This window comes from Motacilla alba, chromosome 2, assembly GCF_015832195.1.
Source record: "Motacilla alba alba isolate MOTALB_02 chromosome 2, Motacilla_alba_V1.0_pri, whole genome shotgun sequence".
Taxonomy (NCBI): Eukaryota; Metazoa; Chordata; class Aves; order Passeriformes; family Motacillidae; genus Motacilla; species Motacilla alba.
In genome coordinates, this window is record NC_052017.1 from 63,605,927 (window position 1) to 63,629,587 (window position 23,661).

Consider the following 23,661-nt stretch of genomic DNA (forward strand, 5'->3'; position numbering starts at 1 on the left):
ATCCCTTTAAATCATACCTGGTACAGAGACTTATCTGGGAGTTCACTAACCAGGATTCTTTCTGTCTCTAAAGGGCGTTATGGTCTAGACAGATTAGATTAGCATCTCCTCTGTAAACACCTAGGGTTGGGAAATATCTCTTGACCTTTCTTAAAACGTCTTACCCACATATAAGGCACTGTGGTTTCCAAAACCCGTTAGTCTCTCTGATCAGTGCGATACAGGTTTTGATAAGTGCCATGAGTTTTTATGAGAGGAATGGAATGGACTAGAATGGACTGGTTACCTGTTTGAACAGACATAGAAATTGAAAACATGGATTTTTGACTCCTGAATTCTTTAATGGCCACAACTGAGCTGTTCTGCTCTATTGAACAAATCCTTCCAACCTCATGGATAATTGACCTACCAGACTTCCAGAGCCACTGCGATCAATCCTGCTGCCAAGTCTGCTCTTTTTGTTCACATGCTAAAAATCTTCATGTTTTGTTAAGAAAGTGCACAACTTATAATGACAGCTGTTTTCTACTCTAACTGTCTCTACCTCTTCACAAAATATGATACACACGGGCCTTGCCCCCAAAGCTGTCATGCAAATTCAGAAGTCTGGTTTACCAAACTCATCCAATATAGGTAAGTTAGGGCTCATGCCTTGGTTTCAAGACAGTGAGAAGTGCAAGCTGCGTGATGTTCAAGACCAAAGTTATTTTGTATCTATAACTTCTTCAAAAAGAAAACTAGTAACTAAGACAGTATTAACCGAAAAGACAGTAATGGTTCTCAAATACAGGCATCATCTACACAGGAAAGTGCTGTGTTTGTTTTCAAAAGGTATCATATAGCAAAAACTGCAGTCACCTGCTGCACAGGAATGAAGACTTTGAACAGTTCTTAAACATCAAACAAAAATTGAAATGGGATAATTTTGGTATGAAATAATTGCTATACCCCCTTAAATTTGACTCATAATTGGAAAATCACCAGACAGAGATGGACAGCAGTCATGACAGTGTATTGCCTGGAGAGTAGGAATTCCTCAGCCTTGCAAGGCTTTGACCAACAACCTAAGTGAGCATGGTAAACCTTTACCTTCAATTTATCCAATTACAAGCTGACAGGCTATTTTTCATGTTTCTTCTGCAAGCCCTCAGAACCCTAAAACTCCAAAGTTTTTAAAAAAATTGTCCTGGTAAAAGTGACAGGAGGCCTGAGGTAGCATATGATGTTAAATCAGAGTTATTTCAGCTTGTGCAGACCCTTTTATAACTAGACTGGCATCACTTTGACTTCTTACTGCACAAAGGCAGCATCTTTCCCTCAGAGATCTGCCAGATCCTCATGTTCTCTCTTTACCCTTCAGCAGAGATCTTTCTACTAATGACAAAAAATGTTCTCATATTGAGTGAGATGTCATATCATGTCTCTCTCTTTCCCCCTACCCAGTTTTTCCACAGAAGAGCTCCAATTTATGCCTGTCTTACTCTGCTTGATCTGTCCTTGGTCTGCTCTCGTATCATCCTCATATGGTATTATCCATTTTTTTATATTTAAGACAATGAAAGATACCCATTCAGAGCTCTAGAAGCCCTGAGACATAGCAATTACAAGCAAAGCACAACTGTGTGAAAGAAGTTTTATCAAAAGGAACTTACCTGGGCAACCAGGTAGACCAGAAACACCAGCCTGCTGAAAGCTCTAGTATTCTAAAGTGGGTGGGGTTTTGCCTCAGGGCCTCTTCAAAGACCATAAAATTCAAACTCTTGTGAAGTGTAGCTTCTATCACATGGATAAATTTGCTCATGCATGAGTGGTTTGTCATGGGGTCAAGTATAGCCAAGAGAATGGAGTGGACACCTTGGGGACAGAACCATTTCATGACCACCTTTCCTACTCAAGAGACCCTAGTTCTAGAACATTTCCCAATACAGAGTTTTCACAGTTTATACACTCATAGAATCACAGAGTCATTAAATAGAATCATAGAATCATTAATCATCTTGGAAAAGACTTTTAAGATCATCAAGTCCAAATCATCAGCCCAGCACCAGCACCATGTTCACCATTAAACCATGTCCTCAATGCCATAGTCATACATTTTTTGAACACTTTCCAGGAATAGGGACTGCACCACTTCCCTTGGCAGTCTGTTCCAATTCTTTTCAACCCTTTCTGTAAAAAAAAAAAACTTTCCTAATATCCAATTCTATCCTTCTCTGGTGCAACTTGAGGCCATTTCCTCTTGCCTTGGGAATCCTCTCATCTTCTTTGTGCAAGAGGACATAAGAACGGCCACACAGTGGCCATAGGACAACAGTGATCATAAGCAGATGCTTAGGGAGACATGGGCATTATATACTACTTATATATCCAGCCTCCTACTATTTTCAGCTTAAGGAACTTCCTGACCAGAATGTGGTTTCTGCCCATTTAGTGACTCTCAGTGGATTTATCTCCCAAAATTTGTAGAGTCTTCTCCATCACCATCTGTAAACTGTATGTATGTGCTATGTCACATTGCACAGGTCAAGTCCCAGATGCAAGAAGAATCCCCTCATCCTGCCTGCTTCATTCATTGTTCCTAGCTCTTGCACTGAGACAGGGCATGGCCAGTCCCTGCCTATACTCTCAATGCTACACAGATCTTTGCAGCCCTCTATCATATTCCCCCTTCTTCCAAGCTGGAAAGCTTGTTGCCAAAGCCAGTCAAAGTCTTTGCTGCTTCTGCTTCAATTCTTACCTGGTTTTGAGTCCCTCTGTCTTGGTCTTAGTCCTGAGACATCTGCACTCTCTCTGTTCTTCTGCCTGTAGAAAAATGATAGTAAAAATTGTCCTTTTATTCCACCAACAGTGGTGACACAGAGAAGTTCAAGTATTATTACTATAAAAGCAATACAGAATGCTCTCTTTTCCCAAGGCTTAGCCAAGGACTTGGAAAAGCAACAATTCCACATATCAAGGACAAGAGAAAACAGTAGTAATGTAAACAAAAATAAACCCATGGTTCTATCTACATTTTTTTCATGCTTGTTTAGCAATACATGATGACTAAAACCCTTCCCATTTCATAAACTGCCTTTGTCAACCAGTCCATTCCTGTGTAAAAAATCAGAACTTATGGGACATCTTCCACCAAACTAAGTTTATTTCACAAAATTATATGAATAATAGGTCTGGAAAATATGACATCCTACAAAAGTGGGACTGCCAGATGGTTTTCCTGACATTTAATCTGTTTCTCCCCTTTCCATGATATATCTCATTTCTTAGGACATAGGTATTAAGTCATTTCTCTCCCTTAATTGGCCCATCTTCAGCTAGGTGTGTAAACTTGGTGTCTAATTTAAGGCGTACAAGTTGTCCTGTTGTCTTAATGGTTCTGAATCATACATTTAAAGTGAGCTTTGTGCTTGAGGGTATGGCCTCCTGAACATGTTTTAGTGAGGCATTCAAGGGTGTGGATTTACAGGACACCAGCTACCCTGCAATAACTGCACAGATGAACACCCTTTGCCTGCTGGCAAACGCAAAGCAAGTTAGCCCAGAGAGAGTCTCAGCCAAGATCACTTCTGCCCTCTGTACAATTGCTTTTCCTGCTATTCCCTGAATGCTGCTCCTTTTGCAGTAAGCATGACAGTTGCATATGGAGGCACCACCACCTCCCTCCTCTCCATAGTGATCCATCCCTAGACACAGCTCAAAGCATACTTTTTCTTAATACACTCCAAAATCTTGCAAATTGAAGTCATATTTAAGGGACTTTGCCAGCCTTGCTACACTACAACTTCAGCCTTTTTTTGGTTCATGTTTATATGACAGGATATATTCTTTGCAGAGTCTTCATCACGTATTATATATATATAAGTCCTCTAATTCTTGAGCCCTCCTGTTTCTCCCTGCTGGTTAAAAACGCATAGCAGAGGGGAGCAGGGGGGGTGGGAAAGGGCAAGCAATTCCTCAAACAATTCTGAGTCAAAGCAGGTACCCACTTTGGGAGGAGGGAGCAGAGGGGACAGACCTTGTGGCTACTGAATACCAGTGGCTGCTGCCCCCAAGGGTATTTCTGAGAGCCTACAGGTATTGTTACACAATGTATATACTTCACAGGGTCCTGAGCAGAGTTTATCAGCTGTACAGAAATTCCTGCATAGTTTATCATCTGGGCAAACATCCCAGCACCACTGTTGTCTCTCGTTAGAGTCTCTTCAGAGTATCAGAGGTTCCCAGGAACATTCCCAGAAGCTTTTAGCTCAGCATGAATCACTGCCAAGTTGAAGAGTTTCTTCGAGTCCCTTGTAGCAATCATCCTGAAAATTGCAGAAGAGGAGCTTGCAGGCTCTAAAACTGTCCCTAAAAGGCTCAACTTGTACAGGAGTCATTGTCTGGCCTCCACAAACATTTATCTGAACTATGACACATTTATCTCAACCTTGCACACATTTAAGGTCTCGCCAATGAGATCACAAAATCTCCTTGTAGTTGGAAATAATTTTTTCCTTCAGTGATTTTCTAAATTTTTTTTTTTAATTTTAGATTCTAATAATTTCTCAGATTCCAAAATGTGGATCAGCACCCCTTTCCTGTTCAAACTAGATGCTCTAGTCAGTTATATAAGGCCAGGTTTCCTCCCCAGGCAGTTTACAGCAAAGGCACACAGGTTATGCTGTCTGCAGTAAATGATGCAGTGAAATACTCCATTATGTGACTTATCTCTCAGAACAGTTACCTCCTGAGAAAAGACTGCAGTTTTGAGGCCAGCTGACTTTTCAGAAATGGCAAACAATTGGTGGGACAAAAAGGTAGATTTCTCCAAAGGTGAAATAACAGTGTTTTCTTCTTTCAACCTACAAAAATTATAATTTTCTGAAAACAAAACGAAGGAAAAAATTCCAACAACCACCAAGCCCCTTTTACTCTTGAAGAACCCGCTTCTCCCTGTTTATTTTGCTTTCTGAGGATTTGCCTTTGACATGATCACATTTTAATGCCTCTTACTAGCCAAAATGTTAAATGAATGACTTAAGTTCCAGTATATTGTTTCCTCTGAATCTGTTACTCTTGTAGTGGCACTTTCCCTTAGTAGCACATTGAACTAGTGTAGTTTATGGTCACCAGTTCCTAGATTTCCTCTAGTGCTCAAATCTTCAATGAACAGAAAGATAAGTGTGAAGAATTTGCCACCTTGAAATCCCTACTATCTGCACAACAGACCAACAATTTTAATTATTTCAAGACTTCAAACTCTAAATATATGGCTGTATAATTAAAGCCTGGATTTTTAAAATATACTGAAAATACATTTACCCTTAAAATGTTTCACCTGTTAGTTATTCTACTTCAAACTCTTCAACTCTGCAGTGTTACTATTTTGTTTTCTTTAATGTTTGTTCCTTTTAAGTTAACCCCAAAGAATTTCACTCTTGCTCACCATGGTTATCAAGCTGTGCTTTGTTAGCACTGTAAGTATTTGTGGTATACAAGTCTCTTCTGTCCTTCCCAATATTTAGGAATTAATATCTTAAATGCATTGATTAATAGCCCTTCTTTCTTGATATTCCTTTTGGGAGAGTTAGGAATGACCAACAGATAATCACCTCCATCACTTGGTAACACTGCTTGTGGTCGGGTGTACAACTCTTGCGTAAGGGTGGTTGGTATGTAAATACCCCCCTTAATCGTCATCGTTTGTTTCAAGGATAAAACAAACAAAACAATAACAAAACCTCCTTTCTTTTGCATGCTGGAAGCACATGCCATTAATATTAATTAATTTATTTATTTAAACTTGGTTAAAGCATTTGCTCTTAGGCTGGGAATGTGACTGCCAAGTTTCCTGCCTGCAATTTGTTACGGCTCAGTAGTAAACTCCTGAAAATAGGAATTTGAAATGGAAATAGTGACAGGCTTTTTAACTACACTATAATAAGCAGGGTGTTTTATCCTGCATACTGTATGTCGTTACACAATGGCAGCCTATCATAATGTGCACGGAAAACAAACAGGGTCTCTTTAGATCACTCTTCTGGCTAAAACTGGGCAGACAGAGGAAGCAAAACAGGCTGGAAAGACAAAAGACTAGAAGGTCAAGAACACCACACCCAGACCTAAGCCCTTCTGTTACACAGTGGAGCACAGGGATCTCAGAGAACTTGCACTTGAATAAATTGACTTTGATCAGCTTGCCATAAAAAAAGAGGTGTAGCCTGCTCTATTGCTAAAGGAGGTAAAGAAGGAAACTTGCCCATAGTCTTAAGCTGCAAAGTAATGTACCTAGACCCACCCTGTTATGTGGAGCAAAGCTCCAAAAAGTATGTTTCTTGCAAATGTTTCTTATCCGCTTGTAAGAGTATGTTTCATGTAATTCTGCACATATAAAACACAAGAACATTAAAGCTGGTTTGCACAGTAGCTTTCCAGTGACAACTGTAAAGTGCAATTTTTCAGAGTTGTTGAACATCCAGAGTCCTAAAAAGTCGCCTGAGTTTCTTCAGATCCACACCTGTGTAAATGACAGCAGTACTGCGTCTTTGTGAAAACAGAACAGTGCTACTGCTTTTTACAAGGTATTTGGCAGCCAGGGAAATAACTGAATCACATGTGCAGAACAGAACAGCAGACTATCTGGGACTTGAACAGAGCACTCCTGCTTTGCAGAACACATGCTTAAACACCGTATATTGAAGTGCCACATCACGTCTATTTTTACTAATTGAGTTTACTTGTGTTTGGGCACTGTACCAGCTACTCAGCAAGTCCAGGAGATTAATGTAAAAGCCTCTCTGCATTTAGAAAGTATAGTCACTCTAGATTTACAGCTGCTTACTTTGAGGGTGGCTGACTGCTGATCCTGGTGTCTTTGAGCAACAGATGGTTTTCTGAGCTGCATTGATAATGAAAATGATATCATTTACCTCCTAACATTGAAATAAAAAGGCAGAAAAAAAGAAAAAGCAATATATTCATTTTCTACAAATAGCATACCTTAGTACACAGTGGGATAAGAAGAGGGGGAGGCCCCGTCAAAATTCAAGGAATAGTATTAGAAATTCACACGAGGACAAACTTACATAAAATAACCCATCCTGATCTGGACTGTGAAAGCATTGGCTCTTGTAATGCTAGAATTTATAGCTTTAATCTTCTTAAGAGCTGCATGGCTCTTCTCACATGCAGGGAAAACAGATTTGATGTTTGTGAGATTAAAACTAGTGAGCTGAACTTTGCTTGTTATTGGCCAGAAGCACTTGGAAACCTAATAAAGCATTCCATTAAAATCTTGGCATTTTAGTAACACAAAAGAAGCAGGCTTCTCAAAATATGAGTCCAAGGCAAAAGGACACTTTGGGGGGCGGGGGGAAAGATTGTGGAATTTGGATTTTAACAAAGTTTGCAAGGACTTTAAAATAGATCAAAAGAAACATGAGGTAGAGTGGAACAATAAGTGCTTGATGTAACTAGCAATGTCCAATTCTTTGTTTAAACTTTATTACATTTGAAGACGCTTTTTCTTGTTCTTTTAAACCTCACACTTTCATGAGTCTATGAGTAGCTGGAAAAAGTACAACACATGTCACTGACTGGCTGTGTGGTCTCTAACAGGTAATGTGAGGCCTGATTTCATAAAATTTTGAGGATCCACAAACACAGCTGAGATCCAGTTGGGCTACTCACATCCTGGGCTTTAGATGACCAGCTTTATTCTGAAATAAAGAACTCCATTAAAGCTGGCTAGGCTACAATTTCAGGTGCACAGGAAGCCCACAGTGAACACGTATGCATTTGTAATCAGTATTTGGTTTGATCTATGAAGTCACAACTAATATTTCAGTAGAGAGAGGGATAATACTTGTGGTGATGGTATGAACTGAGTTCAAAGCGTGACTGATCAAGGGTTAGGATCTTATCAGCAGTGGTAAAACCTTGTGCAGTACCATTTGGCTAGTGCCAGCTGCACTGTTGAGAGCCCTTGCTTGCCTTCACCAAGGTACAGTGAAGAGAAGCCTCATACACTACGGCTTTTAGTGTTCTGTTCTCTGCAGGCAAACAAACAGGCAGAAATAAGGACATATAATCAAGTTTAAAAGAAGTAAAGCTTCATAACCAGCCCTAAATACAACAAGTCTCTTGCTAGGGTTCATTGACGAGTTTTGGGGTTTTGTCACGAGGCAAACAGCATTAATTCCAACTCGCTATGAAATTACTTTGTCCTATCTGTACTGACAAAGCCAACCATGAAAACTATGCTGAAATTTGCCTGTGTATGGTTACAGCTAAATCAGATCATCAATATTCATTCTACTTACAGAATCAGGAAGTATGTAGGCTATCTTCTGGAAAACTTGTGTTTAAAACACTGTAGGGATGATCAGGTAAAAATCAAATGCCTACAAACAAATTTTAGCCCAGATTTTGCCCCACACAGAGAACCAGTGTTGAACCTGGATTACACAGCTGGTGTGAGTGAGTCCTACACAAGCTCATCCCATTGCAGATGACCACACAGAATTCACTTAGGCAATTCTATTTCTGCCCTTTCAAAAGAAATTCCCCTTTACACAGCTGAACATTACTGGGTGCTCATAAACTGGCTGCTAATATGGCTGGTATGCTTCATTTTTTGTGGCACTAACATATGAAGAGCTATCTACTGTAACAGATGCTCTTTGACAGTGCGAAATAACAGCACTTAGACTTAAACTGTAAATTATAAACAATCCCTCTCTAACTACAAAATGAATACACAGAATGGGGAGCCTTGTCAACTAAGATATTAGTAAATCGGGTTGAGGAAGACAAATTATTCACTAAAGCTAAAGTAACTAAAATTTTATTCAGTTAACATTAGTGTCATTAGAGTTCTCCTGTTCTTTGCCATAATTGGTAGATACGAAAAAGAGTAATTATAAGCAACACATAGTAAAATCAGTTACATGTTTTCTTGCTATGGAAAAGCTACATAAAATGTTTCTGTTCTTCCTTTTTATTAATTTCTATCAGAAGATGCTATATAAATGCTTATTAGAGGTATGTGCCTGGCCACATCAAGACAGCCCTTTCCCAGGGGATTTCATAATTATTTTTTCTCCACCAAACCACAGACAGGACTGTGAATTAAAAGTGACCTGGATGGCCTGGTGGTGCAGCTGCCATGTATTTGATTATAAACTTACTGGTGCTAGTGCCGAGGAGTGGTGTTACAACATAAGCTGAAAATTAATTCAAGAATAGCTTTCTTCACAGAATGTCCCTGACAACCTGGCTGCAAAAAGCATTCAATGCACAAAGATATTTTTTTAAACCTTTAAAAAAGAAAGCATTCCTTTTTTCCTCCCCATCTCTTCATGATGTCCCAGTGCCAAGTTCTCCAGAAGGATGTGCTCAGGGATAATACCCTAGATTACAAGGACTGTAACTACATCTGAGTACTTATGATATCTCAGATATAAAACTTCTTCAGAAAGGACATGGAGAACTTGGAGGAAGCATAGGTAAAGGAATGGGCACCCCGTTACACAGCACAGTGGTTCCTGCCCTATAGTGGCAGCCTCTCAGGAATTCCTGAACACCGTGGCAGGGATGGTGAGCACAAAGCTGGCCTTCCCAAATGCATGCCTTCCCAAAGCTGGCCTTCCCAAATGCTGGCCTTCCCAAATGCATGCCTTCCCAACTTCCCATCACCTAATGAGGGGTAAAATGAGCTGGCAGTTCACAGTTTCCTTCAGCACGTGCCCAGAGAAACTTTTGTGTCACTCAGTTCAGGATCAGGCTTGCAAGGCCCAATTCTTACAGCTTTAGAAGAAACAGGTATGGCCAAGAAAAGACCCTGGCAGCTGTCTGCAGGCAGGATCTAATACCCTTGCATTTCATGGGATTCCTGGATGGGAGTCTCAAATGCTGCAGAATCACAAATGCAGCCTCGTTTCATCTCATGCACTTGCACTGCCTGCATCTCCTATGATACCTGGAGCTAGGGTACCATATCTACCTCTCGACAGCATATGTTAAAGAAGCAGGACTAGCTGAACATCTCCCTCTCCTCTGAGAGCCAAATTTCCCTTCTTTCTCCTTCACAGATTATGTAGGGAAGCAGGCACCAACCCCCCCAGTTTTGCAGATGCCGGCTCAGGGTACACAGAGAGGTATATTTTGGGTGCTTAAAGAGCTTCATGGCATTGAAAGACTTAGCTCAGAAAATGCAAAAGGTTGGAGCCTGCCTTCCAAATCCTGACAAAAGGGTGTACGCACATACTGAGGAAGGAGGCTCTCTCTGTTGCATAGAGCTGGCTCCATGGCTCTTTCCCATCTCCCTAGAGATCCAGGGAATTTGTATGCAAGTTAGGAGGAAACCAGCAGACTAGTCAGCATGCAGGGGGACTTGGGGGTCTCATGGAAGATTGCTTTAGGTGACATAGCAAAAGGACCTCCCAAAGTGGGCTCTGACTCAGCCACAGTTTGGATGGTGAGAGAGCCTTTCAGTCCCCACTTGTCATAGCTGACCAGTCTCATTTTAATGCACAAAACAAACTCACTGTACAAATATGCCATGATGGGCAGTTTGTGCCCATGATGCAAGCTATATCCAAACAAGCAGAAGGGTCATAAAATAAGGATTAAAGTTCAATAAGGAAGCTGATAACGAAGAGGCCTACCCAGACTATGCCCTATTCTAGCCAACATTACGTTATCTTCTAATTTTAGAACAGCTGACAGTTTTTCCCAGACCAGAAGTTGACAAGAGGCTGAGCAACGCCAGTGTCGTTAAATCTTTGTTTCCAGGCACAGTGTTGTCTCCACACTGCAAGAAGTTGTTTCAGCATGTGAAATTTTGCAGGAAGGCACACACTGACGCTGGATGCCCATACAGGGAGCTGTGTAATATGTTGAAACCATCTGGCATTTTGTGGTTTTGCTGTATCAGTCAGATGCACTGTCTGGAAACACAGGGCTCAAACCCAGAGTCCTTAATTCAGGTCAGATACCTACAGATGCTTGTGGTCGTTTGGCCAGACTGGAAGCTGCAGAATAAAGCACTTAATTAGGTGGCTGAAGTTTATGACGGATTCTAAGGGCAGCTGAGCTAGAAGCCTATTATTGCTTAGGAAGTTTAGTAAATGTAATTACTATGGCATGTTTGATATAATACATGGTCTTCACAAAATGCTCCAAAATAGCATTTTAAACATGGGTCTTGTTGCTGCTATGCTTTGTACCTTCTGACTAAGGAACAGGCCTGATGATGTGGATCCCAGTGTGAAGCTTACTGAAAACTATCACTAAAATTAATAGAGCATAGTTATGGAAGAGTATTTTGTATAGAATTGCCTTCTCTGGAGTGTGAACAACGCTGCTGAAAGCAGGCTCTGGGTTACATTATTCCTGTGATCCAAATTTTTTTAACCAGCTGATGTCACTAGGGAGATTTAAAGTCTTTATAATTACCGCTCAAGGCCTAGAGGAAGGGGGGAGAAAAGACAATGCAATTACATTTCATATGCTGATTTAGAGAGTAACCTGTAGTGGTCTGTTAACTTGTTTCATCTATCAGGAAAAGCAAATTAATTCTGTATCCAGTCGGTTTTATGAGTGGCAGCTCATTTTGCTTTCCCAGTTAAGCAGGGAAGAAAGTGGCCTTTTGTCACAAACAATTGCTTCCTGCAATGCTGCAGAATAAGATGTAAAATAGGCAAAGAGCTTTGGATACAGCTTCTAACGTCCTACTAAGAAGTAAAATTTCTTTCTTTCATCTTCCCTCAGAGAAGGAATTCAGGTTATGCTCTGCACTAAATTAAAGTGTTCTGCTCAGTTATGTACATGTACAGCTTTGAAAACTGTTCCTGCTTCTAGGTCAAGGGCTCTCCCTGTGGCCGGGTGCCAGCTTTATCCCTGGACTCCCATAATCCCTTGAAATAAATCAACTTTCCATTGAAATCCACTGCCAGTTCTACTTCAGACTAAAATGTGCTGTCTGTAGCATGATGCTCTTTTATACTTTAGTGGAAACAAAAAAAAAAAAGGAGAAACAATGTGGCCATTGTGTACTGGAAACAGTTCCATGTAACCCGCATTGTGTATATTAAAGTCTATCTTTGTATGTTGCGCTAACTCAAGATTTCAGTGTTTATTATTAGAACTAAGAAAAATACCTTTGACCAAAAAAATAATTCGACCAACTGAAAAGGATCCCAGCTTGTGTGCGTGTATGCATGTGTATCCCATTACTACTCTGCTCACGTGGACTGAAGTATGAGGATGCATTATACTACCTCCCTGGGCAGATGAAGCCCTCAGATATTTTTTTCTCTTTCCTCTCCTTTTTTTTTTCTTTCCTCCCCTAATATCAATTTTCTTCTCTGCGTGTTATAAATGAACCCGAATACATTCACACGTTCGTGTCGAAGACTAAAAGCTGTCACTTCATTTCAGGGAACCAGGCAGCTTTAAACTCAGCTGCAAGAAAGCCCAGATGCTACTACATCTCCAGGGGAAACTTATCTACTCAGAAATGGCAAAACTTCTGAACAATAATAACAAAATACAGCTTAAAGATGCTGATGCGGTTCTCCTGTTGGTGCCGAGGTCAGTACTTTGGAGAGTGGGTGCCAGTCAGAAATTGCAGCACTCAGAAGACTGACATTTCTGAAAAGCTCTGCTTCTCCCCAAATCTCAGTTACTTTAAATGGTCTGCCAGTTAAATCAGAACAGCTTGGTATAAAGCCTCCAATTTTCTGACAACCTTTATATTCTCTTGGCTCCTACAAGGCCCTAAAGCTGATCGTGTATAATCCTGAACTGAATGTAAAATAAATATGAAAACCTGTCATGATTTTAAAGTTTTCCAAAGGATATTTCACTAAATAAAAAGAGCCGCATTTTTGGCACATAAATGCTCCATATAAAAATCACAGTTATTTAAAATAAAGTTAAACAATGAGGTGCCAGACTCTACCCTCTGAAGTTCCACCTGAGTGCTGTGGAGCAGCTCCATCCCCATGAGCTGGCTAGCCCTGAAGGTTCTGTGCTCCTTTTCCCCTGCACTGTGGCTGTGCGAATCAGGGCTGCCACCGGCCTGAGCCAGCCCAGCCCCTGAGGGTCCCTCCAGCACAGGAGCCTAGGGGGAGGTAGCCGGGTTTCCTCCAAGCTGGGACACAGCCCATGGTGTGGCCAGCCAAATCTAGCGGTGGCAATTGCTTCCATGCTTGTGGTGCAAATACAGCCTGAGCAAATCGTGACCCAGAGCTCACCCAGCCTTCATGTCCTTGAAATATGTTGCCTAAGAAAATAACAATTGTTTGCGGAAAGCTCTTCCGCTAAGCCTGCGTTATTTAGCTAGCTACATTAACTGTGTGCCAAGGTGTGGGCTATAAGCTGGAGTGTCTACAGCACTACAGCACGGAAATGAGTTTAAATCACTGACAAACTAGAGCTGATGTCAGGCTCCACTGGCTTCACAGACCTCAAAAACATCTGCAGGTCCAGAACACAGCTATAAGGCTGGACAGAGATGCATAGGTCTAGCAAAGTAGGACCCAAACACAGCAACCTTGACAATGGACATGAGGTGCATTTTGAGTGAAGCTGTGACTGGACTAGCAAAGGATCTGAATACCACCTTGCAGGAAATTTGGAAGACACATCCTGCAAGTCCTGGGGTGGTAGCTCTCTGTCAAAATCATAAGTTACATTTGCACAGTACTGTTCGGATGGTTGGGAGGGAAGAAATGGAGGCAAGACGAGGCATTTCAAAAAGGGAAAATCTGTGTTGTCACTCACAAGGATTCCAGGTTTGTCTGCAGAGTTCTTTCAATGTGCAGGTTTTAAATGTTACACACCTGTGTCTCTTGATCTCCTCCTGGGACAGGGTACAGGCAATTGCATTGGATATAAAACCACAGTTAACTATACACATAGAGCTTTAATTTTAGGTCAGATGTGGTGAAACTATCTGGTTTTCTCCTAGAAGCCCTCAGTGGACAGTTTCTTCACTTAGCCCTACCACCTTTGGGCCTTCTTTTTAAGTGAAGAGTGCAGCTGAATGCAAGAATTCAAAGCAAAACTCAGCTGAAACCATTATGTTTCATCTGGTTACATGTCAAAACCTCAAACCTTGTGTACACAGGGCTCAAATTATAAACCCATCAGGCCCAACCCCAAAGCTGGACCCAGGTTTGCCTGGAGAGCCCGCAAATCTTTTAGAGAAGCTGATACAAGTTTTGAGTTCATAATAACTTGAAAACCCAAAGTGGCCAGGAGACTTTTCCAAGGTCAAACAGTGAGCTAGAGGGAGAGCTAAGAAGAGAACCACAGCCCTGGCCACTTCACACACTGCTACCAACAGAGGTAGAAACTCACTCTGCTTGAACTTCATACTGCATAGTCTTTGCCAAACCACTCAAAAGAACCACTTTTTTGCCTGTTAATTGTTTTAATAAGTCACATGGCAATGAATGACTAAAAGCTACATCATTCCTCTAAGGATTCAGCTGTGGAAAAAGCATCCATTTAGCTGCAGGGTAGTTATTACTGCATAGCTTTGATTTTGCTACACAATGCACACCCTGTTTATGGAAATGCTTACACGCTGCTCCAGGTGAAATCATCATCACTTACAGGTATACTCTGGAGCTAAAGGAATGACCTCAGATCCTCTCATCTAGACCCCAAATGAGCCCTGTCCACTTATCTGAGTCTCCACAATGCTCTCAGATGTTGGTTAATGTCCCTTTGGACATTTTTGTATGCCATCCAAATCTTTGCATCTATAACATGAAAATAGAACTTCAAAGTGAGAAAAAACAATTGCAGTTAGAATACCTGTCCCTCCTGCTGGTTCCACCATGGCACACATCTCACTGGGGAGCACTGGGATAATTTCAAGTTCACAGCACAGCATAATGTAATAATCCCTTTCAAATCTACACCATCACGCAGTGGTCACTTATTTGCTGCTCCGCATGCATTCTACCAAAACTTAAAGACTCCTGGCAATACAGCAAGCAACTGCTTCAGGATCAAGGCTTAATGCTGAAATACCACCAGGGCTGAGGTTTGCTACATATTGCTTTCTCATAGTCCCTGCTGTTTGACACCTGGCAGTAATGAGCTCTGGAACTGGAATGGCAGTAAGGAGCTCTGGAACTATATCCAGAGTTCTCTACCAATAATTGAAAGTACTTCTATAATACAGGAAAAAGAGAAGGGGGATCAGGGTTCAAGGTTCAGGTCTGTTTAAGGTCTTGGAAACATTTTTGTGGGGTGAAGGGTCAGCATTTCTAAAGTAAGGTATGACTTATATACACAAGTAAAAACATGAGACTGCAATACATACCTTTTCCAATTCAGGTTAATTAGGAGTTTACTGTACTCCCAGCTAGTTCTGCTTGCAGGCAAATTTTTTTTGAGCTCAGCAGCCAGGACTGTATCTAGGGCTAAGCTTTCCCACCATATCATTCCAATAATAAAAGAATTTTTCTGGCTTCCTGTTAAACCATGCACTGATTGCAAAATTCTTTTGCTTATTTAAGGCCAGATTCAATAAAAATCCCGTCCAGCTTCTGCATCATGGAAGGCCACAAAAGCCCTGAAATATTTTGGTTTTGAAGCCTGTGTGGGCTTCCATGGTTTGGATGCTGGGTAACTGTTCCAGTGAATGTGGTCCTCATAAAGCTTTTCAAGGTCCTGCTCCATATGGACCTAGTGATTTCTCTTTATTGTCTCCAGTGTGGATTACAATCTACTTCAGAGACTCTCTGATTTATGCCTCTAGCTAAAAGCTAAATCCTAGAGGAATAGGTCCTTTTCATATCAGGTCACATCCCCTGCAGAACACTGACAGAGAAATTTGAGTTTCTGAAAAGCAAGTACCACTTACAAAAATCTGGTATGTTTTGTATGCTTTATATAAGTGAATGGTAAAATCTAAAAGGAAATTCAATAAACTACTCATTATCTATCTATATTTGTATGACTAAGCTACACGTGGAACGTAGCTTTTATCCTCCATAAAAAATGTACAGATGTTCTATAGAAAACTGTATGAACAAACTTTACCCTCATGACTGCTATTATTTTGTAATAAAGGCTTACAGCATAATGTGAGCTTTTTTTAGAATGTAAGTTCCATGTGAGTAGCGTGTTGTTAATTTAATATTAATGCAATGCACCAGGAAGAAGTCTGCACAGAATCTCAAAGACAGAGAATCACAGTGCTGCAGACAGGAGATTTGTGTCGTGGATTTTATCTGTTTCAGCACTTCGAACAAAATTCATTGATCAGGATTCCCATGGCCACAGGGCAGTGGATTTGTCTACTGATGTTTTCACATGCCTTGGCATGAGGATTTTGCTGCAGCATTCCTGCTACTGTTCCTGAGAATCATGTGGTTAAGTCACCTTGTGCTGCACAGAAAATTTACCTCTCACTGTCAAGTGCATATGAATGAGCTTCTTTTTTTGGGAACAGCAAAAGGAAAAAAGAATCCACTGAATAAACTTTTGAATTTCTTTTGCTGAACCATCCTTCAGGTAGCAGGTGCAAAGACTTTCACTAAACTTGCAGATTGCAAATGCAGAGCCTGCTTTGCTTGCAACACAAACAAATTAAAGCAGGGGAACAGAACAGATATCCAGTTTCACCCATAGTTTTCCTTTCTCAGTGCCTGAGCCCTCTCCTTTGCAGCATCTGCCATTCAGATTACATATCTTGTATTCCTCTGAGGAGTCAGTTCACTGTCTCATCTCCAAATGCATTGGTGAAGTAATTTATGACTCCCATTATTATAATCGCTTAGCAGCTCCCAAGCATGTAAAAATAGCAACAATAATTTCTCCCACTTTTCCTTCCTTAGCACCCCACAGGAGAAAGAGCTTGATTAAATCTGTAGGGGCTACATTTGCACTTGTGTGTTTCTATAACTTACAGAGGAAGTTTGACATTTTCAGAAAGCGATGATGTCTACAGACATCTTATTCATTTCAGGAATTCCTCAGTCTAGGTGAAACTTCTGGGAAGGTCCTGTGTCCAGAAGCTTCCTTCTTTTGATTGACAGTTTCATTGCTTCTGTGAAATGCACTCATGTGCTATCATGATCATAAAGGGCGGCCCAATCTCAGAAACAAAGAAGGCCATTTCCTTCAAAGCCTTCCAGGATCAAGTTTAAAAACCTACTCAAGACTCCATGCAATGAAGCAGAACCTCCATGCATAGCAGAGAAGGCAAAAATGGGGAGATGTTTATGAACAGACCCATGGCAATGTGTGCATGGCAATGTGTGCATGGTAAACAGTCTGCTCCCATTTGTTCCAGTTTTCCAAGCATGTGATTGCAAATGCAGTTATCATTTTATGTGGACCATCACAGCTGCACTGCACTCATCAGAGCAAAGACAACAGTCTGGTCCTTGTGAAATGGAGATGAAGTTTTCCTACTTCTGTGCATATTCTGCAGGTAAACACTAAAGTCCAAAAGTTCACAGAGGTGCAACAAATGTCTAACAAAGGCCCTCAGCACCTGGAATAGTTATGAAAGGAAGAATTTCAAAGCAGTCCTGCTTCTACAGTCATCATCTAGGTCTAAACTGCTAGGAAAAAGTATCCTGGTTTTTCTAAAGGCATAATTTTAAATCCACTCTGGTTAAACCAGTGTAGAAGACACGGGCATTCTCATATTTCAGTGCAAAATCATGTCTGGTTTGGTTTAAGCTTAAATCTTTTAGGAATTGATTTTGTATTTGCAAATAAGATGGTCTTTAGCTAGCATAATCAATTTGATTTACATGTCATTTTCAAACAACACTGATACAGCTGGTTAACACAACTGATATCTTCGACTTGTTTGGTTCACTTCTGGCCACTTGCTCTACAGTGCAATGTCAGCTTCAGATGGCTACTGAGATAACTAGGGGAAGGCAATAATTATGCTTGCAATAATGAATATGAAAACTTAGATAACATCTACAGAAAAGCAGGCACTATAATTCACCACGTGATCTCCTCAGCTCTCCAATGGTTTCACATGTGTATGGAAGAAGCTTTGTCAGCTTCCAGAGATGAGGAGTTTGGAAACAGGAAAACAACTGCTCCTTGTTACTCCTCTAGCTCCACCTTAGGAGAAGGAAGAGGATGCTTTCAAGGAGCTTCCTCTGATATGCACAGTTCCTCCATACATGTTAGCAGCATTTGATGATCTACAGTATCAAATATCAAGAGTGATTCAATAAAAAATTATGCACTACCATTTTTCACTGGCAAAAGCTACAAGGGCAGTAACAGTATGCTGCGCTACCCTGAAACTTCAGTCATGGGGATCAAATTCCTGGCTGCCTCACAGCTGATGCTAGAGATTAATTTTTGTCAACTTGATTAGCAGAGCTCAGCTAAAGTTTGGGAGGTAGCTGTAGGATCTCACTCTTTGAAAGACTGATCCATGAATGAAGCTTACCAGACCACACATTAGCTGGAAGATTAGATGGAAGATTCAAGTCAAAGGAGAGTATCACAACGTCCATTTACTGAAGCCCCAAATACCCCATTTCCATGTCCATTTGCTCAAACATGGAATGACCGTGTTATGTTTCTTCTGCTAATTTAGCTTGAGTACCTAAAGATGTTTCAGCAGAGGCTGTGAAACAAAACACCTCATACAAAAGATGTGACAAGGTGAGTAGTGTCAGCTGAGGTATATAAAGCAATATTAAGCTCCTTCTGCAACATCAGATGAGTAGACATCTGGCAGTGGCAAGGTACATTGCAGTACTTTGCATCCATGTCTGTGTTAGGCAACACATTTCCAACACTGGTACTCACTGACTGTCTTGCAGGTCTTCTGCTCAAGCCTTCTTTCATTTCTGGGAGGAACTGGGAGGAGACAGAAGAGCAGGAACTGAAGGCTGAGCATGCCTGGCAGCAGATGTATTTCTGTCTCCCTGATCTGTTCTGTTACTCCAAAAAGTTTTCTAAAACAATAGGCAACACAAAAGAAATGCTGGGTTGGCCTGCTTTGTACCACTCCAACCACATGCTTTTTACAATCTGCTCCTTCAACAGAATGGCTGATTGCTTAAACAGCAAAGCATGACGAGCTGATGCATTAGATAGTTCCATCAGACTAACGAGACTTATGAAGTGGGAAGGATTTTCCTCCTCCCTGCATCAGTGACCATTTCTTCCCTTGAAATTAATTGGAAAAATATTCTGAGGAGAAGTATTTCCCATGCAGTTGATGCTACTATCTGCTACAACCTCTGTTCCCTTTGGGCTAGGCTGAAAATGCTTCTCCTTCTCCTGTTTACAGGGACCAGAACTGAACCCCTGCTTTGGGTTCAGTTTCCCCTGCTTGCCATCACACCTTGCACAGTACACCAAATGATGAAAGTACCAAGGACACCCGCACATTTCTCAAGAGTCCCATCCCCGCTTTTTTAGGTGAGGAACACTGCCACATCCCCCAGAAAGCTCCACACATGCTATTAAAAGAAAACAACCATTACTAAAAACAACGCAGTGCCTTCTATGCTACAAACTCATGGGCAAACTATTAATCTACTAAAATTTTTCATTAAATAATTGCTCCCAGCTGAGGCTTATGAAAGGCCCTGCCAGGCCAAAATGTCAGCTCATTTATGGGATTTATTATTACAACTGTCAGGCCAGAAGGGTTTGCTGCAGCAGATCCATCAGGCATGCTCGGACAAGAGCTCCTGCCTTTGGGCCAGCTGCTTCAAAAACAAAACCGACAAATGTCAGATGTCAAGTTCTCATTTCAGGTCCTGCCTCTTCCCTTTCAATAACCATGGATCAATGGATCTGTTAAGCTGTTTAACAACTGGCAAAGACCACCTCACGTAGGGTAAGCATCAGTGGTTGTTCAGCTTTTAGTGGTTTGTCTCAGCTTTCTCTATTTTTAAAGTACTCTAAAGCATGGCTTCAAGGGCTTGTGACTCAATCGGCAGAGGAGGGGCAAGCTGGAGGATGAGGTGTACTTTCCTCAAGGTGGTGGCTGCTCACCATAGCCATGTGCTTCGGGAGGGGTGGCTGAGGACATTTGTAAGCTGCAGGTCTGTTCAGGAGTCACAGGCTGGTCCTGGTGCAAAGAGAGGATTGCACTTGGGTTTCATAATGGAGCTCATGGAAGTCAGTGAAAATTGAACTGCAGCCAAGATGGAGAGCCATGCAGAACAGATGTCTTTACAGAGGATAAAACAAACAAACAAAAAATACTCAGAGTCTGAGTTAGAACTCTTGGCCCACATTAAATCTGTAAAAAGCCCCAAAGTGCTCTATTGTGGCTGTCCCGAACACTTAAATTCCACATGTATAAAGTAAAACACATTTGCATTGCTAATTTATTAAAGGACTTCTTGACCCAAAGTCAAATACTAGCACAAGTCTTCTGCCTGGAAAAGCTCTGATAAGTGTGCTCTTTAACTCTCTCTGTGAACGTTCAGTAATGCTCCTTTTAAAAGTACATACGCTTCTTCTCGTGTCTGACGCTAATTATCTCATCAGATAACAGGCAGCCCTGTGCTGAGTAGGTATGTAATATATTAGCCTTGGGGAGGGGATTAAAAAAAAAAAAAAAAAGACCTTATCTTTCAAGTAGATTTGAAACTGTGTATGATCTTTCTGAGTCTGTGGAAACTTTCCTCTGCAGCACAGATCTTATATAAGGGAGACAATGAAGAAAAAAAAAAAAATCCTAGACCCATACAGCTTTGAGACTGCAATTCTCCAGGCTGTTCCTTTCTGTGGAATTTTCTCCTCTATCAGTATTTTGGAATGGCATACAGGTTAAACTGTTCATCTGGCAGGGAAAGCAGCTTTGGTAATTGTAAGTTTACATTACACTATAAACAATCGGATTAGAGTAAACAGATGAACCGTATAAATAAAATGTCACTGCTTAGCTCTCCTTTGTGACTTGTATTCTGATACCACTACTACTGCTTTTACTACAACTACTACTACTACTACTGCTAGGCTTCAGCTGACAGCTCAGCCTGAAACCCTTTATTCATCTTTATTACTACTTCAGCTGTTTTGAGAGCAAAAAGGCATGGAGGACTTACTGGCCAGAGGCTCTCTAACCTAGCAGGCCTGCCCGGGAAATCAATACGCCGCACTCGAGAGCACAAAGATGGATTGTGAAGCCGGGGCTGGCAAAGGAACGCGGGCTGCATCTGGAAGGACAGGGAGACAGCCAGTTCTGCTCCGCCAGAAGCCTCCCAGACCGCGCATGTTTGCACACCAACCTCGTGGCACCCTTCCAAGACAATTTGTGAACCTTGGTTCACACCATTTTCAAAGTAGGTCATACGCAGTAATCTCAGCCGAGGAGAGATACCCTGTCAGCAGCAGCGGCTGCGAGGAGGGCGATAGCTGCGACCAATGAGCGAGCCGGTGCAGGCGGGGAGCCGGGAGCTCGCAGGGCGCCGGGGCTGGGGCCGGCTGCAGCCAAGGTGGTCGCCGGGCTCGCACGGCTGACGGGCGGGCTCCCACACACCCAGCCTCTCGCCCTTTCTAGCTGTACAAGCACCCACTGTTCTCCTGGACACAGCCACCGGCACGGTTTAAACATTAACCCGAATGCAAATACAGTAGGAGAAGAGATCTAACCTTTACTGAGCTCTGTTTTCCTGACAGAAAGAATCACAGCTGATTCTGAACCAGGGGATTTAAATTTACTATGAGCTTTGGATTATTGCTTCCTAACGTGCTTCCGTCACCTGCCCCTGCTCTGACAGTCAAAACACAGCCTTGAAGGTAGCTGTGTTGACAGAGAGGATTCCTAAAGCACTTACGGTTTCCTGCATTTTCCTGTATCCCTGTATTCCTGTATCAACGTGCTTGAGCTGTTTCAGGGGCACGGAATTAAGAACAGGCACATTTAAATGTATATTTTTGAAAAATGGTGTCCAGGAAAATAAATGCAGAAGTGAGTGTGCATATTCATTTCCACACTACAACAATATAAAGACCATCAGAGAATTACCAGTTCCAAGCAACAGCACAGAACTCTCCAGGCATAGAAAGTGCTGGGAACACTTTGCCTTTAAAAGAAGCCTGCACACCATCAGAGATGACTTGATGCTAGAAAGCTAAAGGATTGCCTGAAGAGTGCCACAGCGTTATGTAATTCATTTTTTAAAACGGGTTAATTTTTAAACAGGCTCAATTTAACCTTGTTCCTGGTCAATAGTTACATGAATCTGAATGAAAATATGCTCTCTGGAGAAATCCACTCCAATATAACAGGCGTGCATCATTTTTAGCACTGAAATCAGCGCTGAAACAGCAGAGCTGGACAAGCATTGCTTTTTTTTGAAACTGGCAAGAAACAGGAATGACTTTCCTCCATTTAAAAAGCTGTGCTTTTTCCTTCTTCTCTTTCTTTCCCTGTGATGTCTCAGACTAGAAACCTTAAACAAAAAGAAGAGAGAGATTTCTGAAGGTACTGTACTCTATGCAAAGAGAGAGGGGAGACAGGACCTTGAAGACTAGCAAAAAGGCTTATCTTCCATCCGAGAAGGAGTGCACAAAATGACTGACTGCTCCACTGGAAGTGACCTACCTGGTCAATAGCTTGTTTCGGCGAGTTGTAAGATATGCAGAAACATGCCACGATGTGCTACTGTTATCAGCTAAAAGGGTGCTGTAATGACTTTCTATGCAAATACACAGAAAAATCCATAAATCTGAGAAGGGTTATCACTCAGTACATCATCAAGGGAACAATTTATTCTCTAACATGGGATGCGATACTTTCCTGCCAAAATTGCATTGCTTGTTTGTTATCACTAAGCTTTGAAAGAAAAGTAACCAACAGAAATCCCTTCTGCTGCTGCCTCTGGAAAAAAAATCCCTTTTAAGAAAAACTGTAACAAAGAAAACCCCCAGACACTTCACTTTTTTTTCCAGAATGACAAATAACTCTAGCTGTAGTTACAAATGGTCTCAGTATTGTACAATTTTTGGTCATGTGCGTTTTATTACTTTTCAGACTAGCCCAGCCAGCTGCTGGCAGTTGTCATTTTAGGACTGAGAGCAAACTACTTTGAAAACAAATTTGTTCAGAAATCTTTTTAAAGTGATACAGAAAAAAAATCCTTTGTGTTTTTAATTTCAGCTTGGATGTAACATCTTTTTTTTTTTCTCCAGTCTTTGAAAGGAATGAGTCTCCAATGCTAAACAGGTCACAGAGTAATTAGGCATCCACCTGAAAATTAAACACACGTTCAAAAGCTTAACTAACAGCATTTACTAATTCATAACAAGTATATGTCACTCCGTTTTTTCATGGTTGATCATTAGGGTGTAAGCAAAACTAGATCACATCAAACCCAGAGAACAAACACTGTAATCTTTCAGCAGGGTTAAAAGGAAAGATACAACAGCAAGGTGATACTGTGTTGATGAAGCCGATCCAATACTGAAGGGCAGCCACAGCAAGTCCTATGTGTTTGAAATCTTTGCCTGAAGAGATGGTCTCTGGGATTACTCAGAGAAAAAATCAATCCTGAGGCCTGACCAATGTCCTGTGCTTGGACAGGTCAGCAGAGTCATTCCATGTTTGGGCCAACCTGAGATCAAACTTGGACAGCTATTTTCAACGTTGTAAACCCCTACCTGAATTGAAAAGACAGGCAAAAACTTTGGAAAACCCTTTTATGT

At 41.4% G+C, this 23,661-nt stretch overlaps 1 protein-coding gene across 2 annotated transcripts in view; it reads right to left on the reverse strand.

The window, feature by feature from the left end:
* Nucleotides 1-23,661, reverse strand: part of ATXN1 (ataxin 1) — a 338,211-nt gene that overhangs the window by 223,815 nt on the left and 90,735 nt on the right. The window contains exons 1-3 of one of the 2 annotated variants that reach the window (XM_038127010.1): nt 19,999-20,176; nt 18,799-18,947; nt 2,738-2,802 (exon numbers count right to left, since the gene is read on the reverse strand). The gene's annotated coding sequence lies outside the window, so the exon portion shown is untranslated. Of the gene's footprint in view, nt 1-2,737; nt 2,803-18,798; nt 18,948-19,998; nt 20,177-23,661 lie in introns of those variants that run through there. The other variant, XM_038127009.1, reaches the window with a different exon arrangement.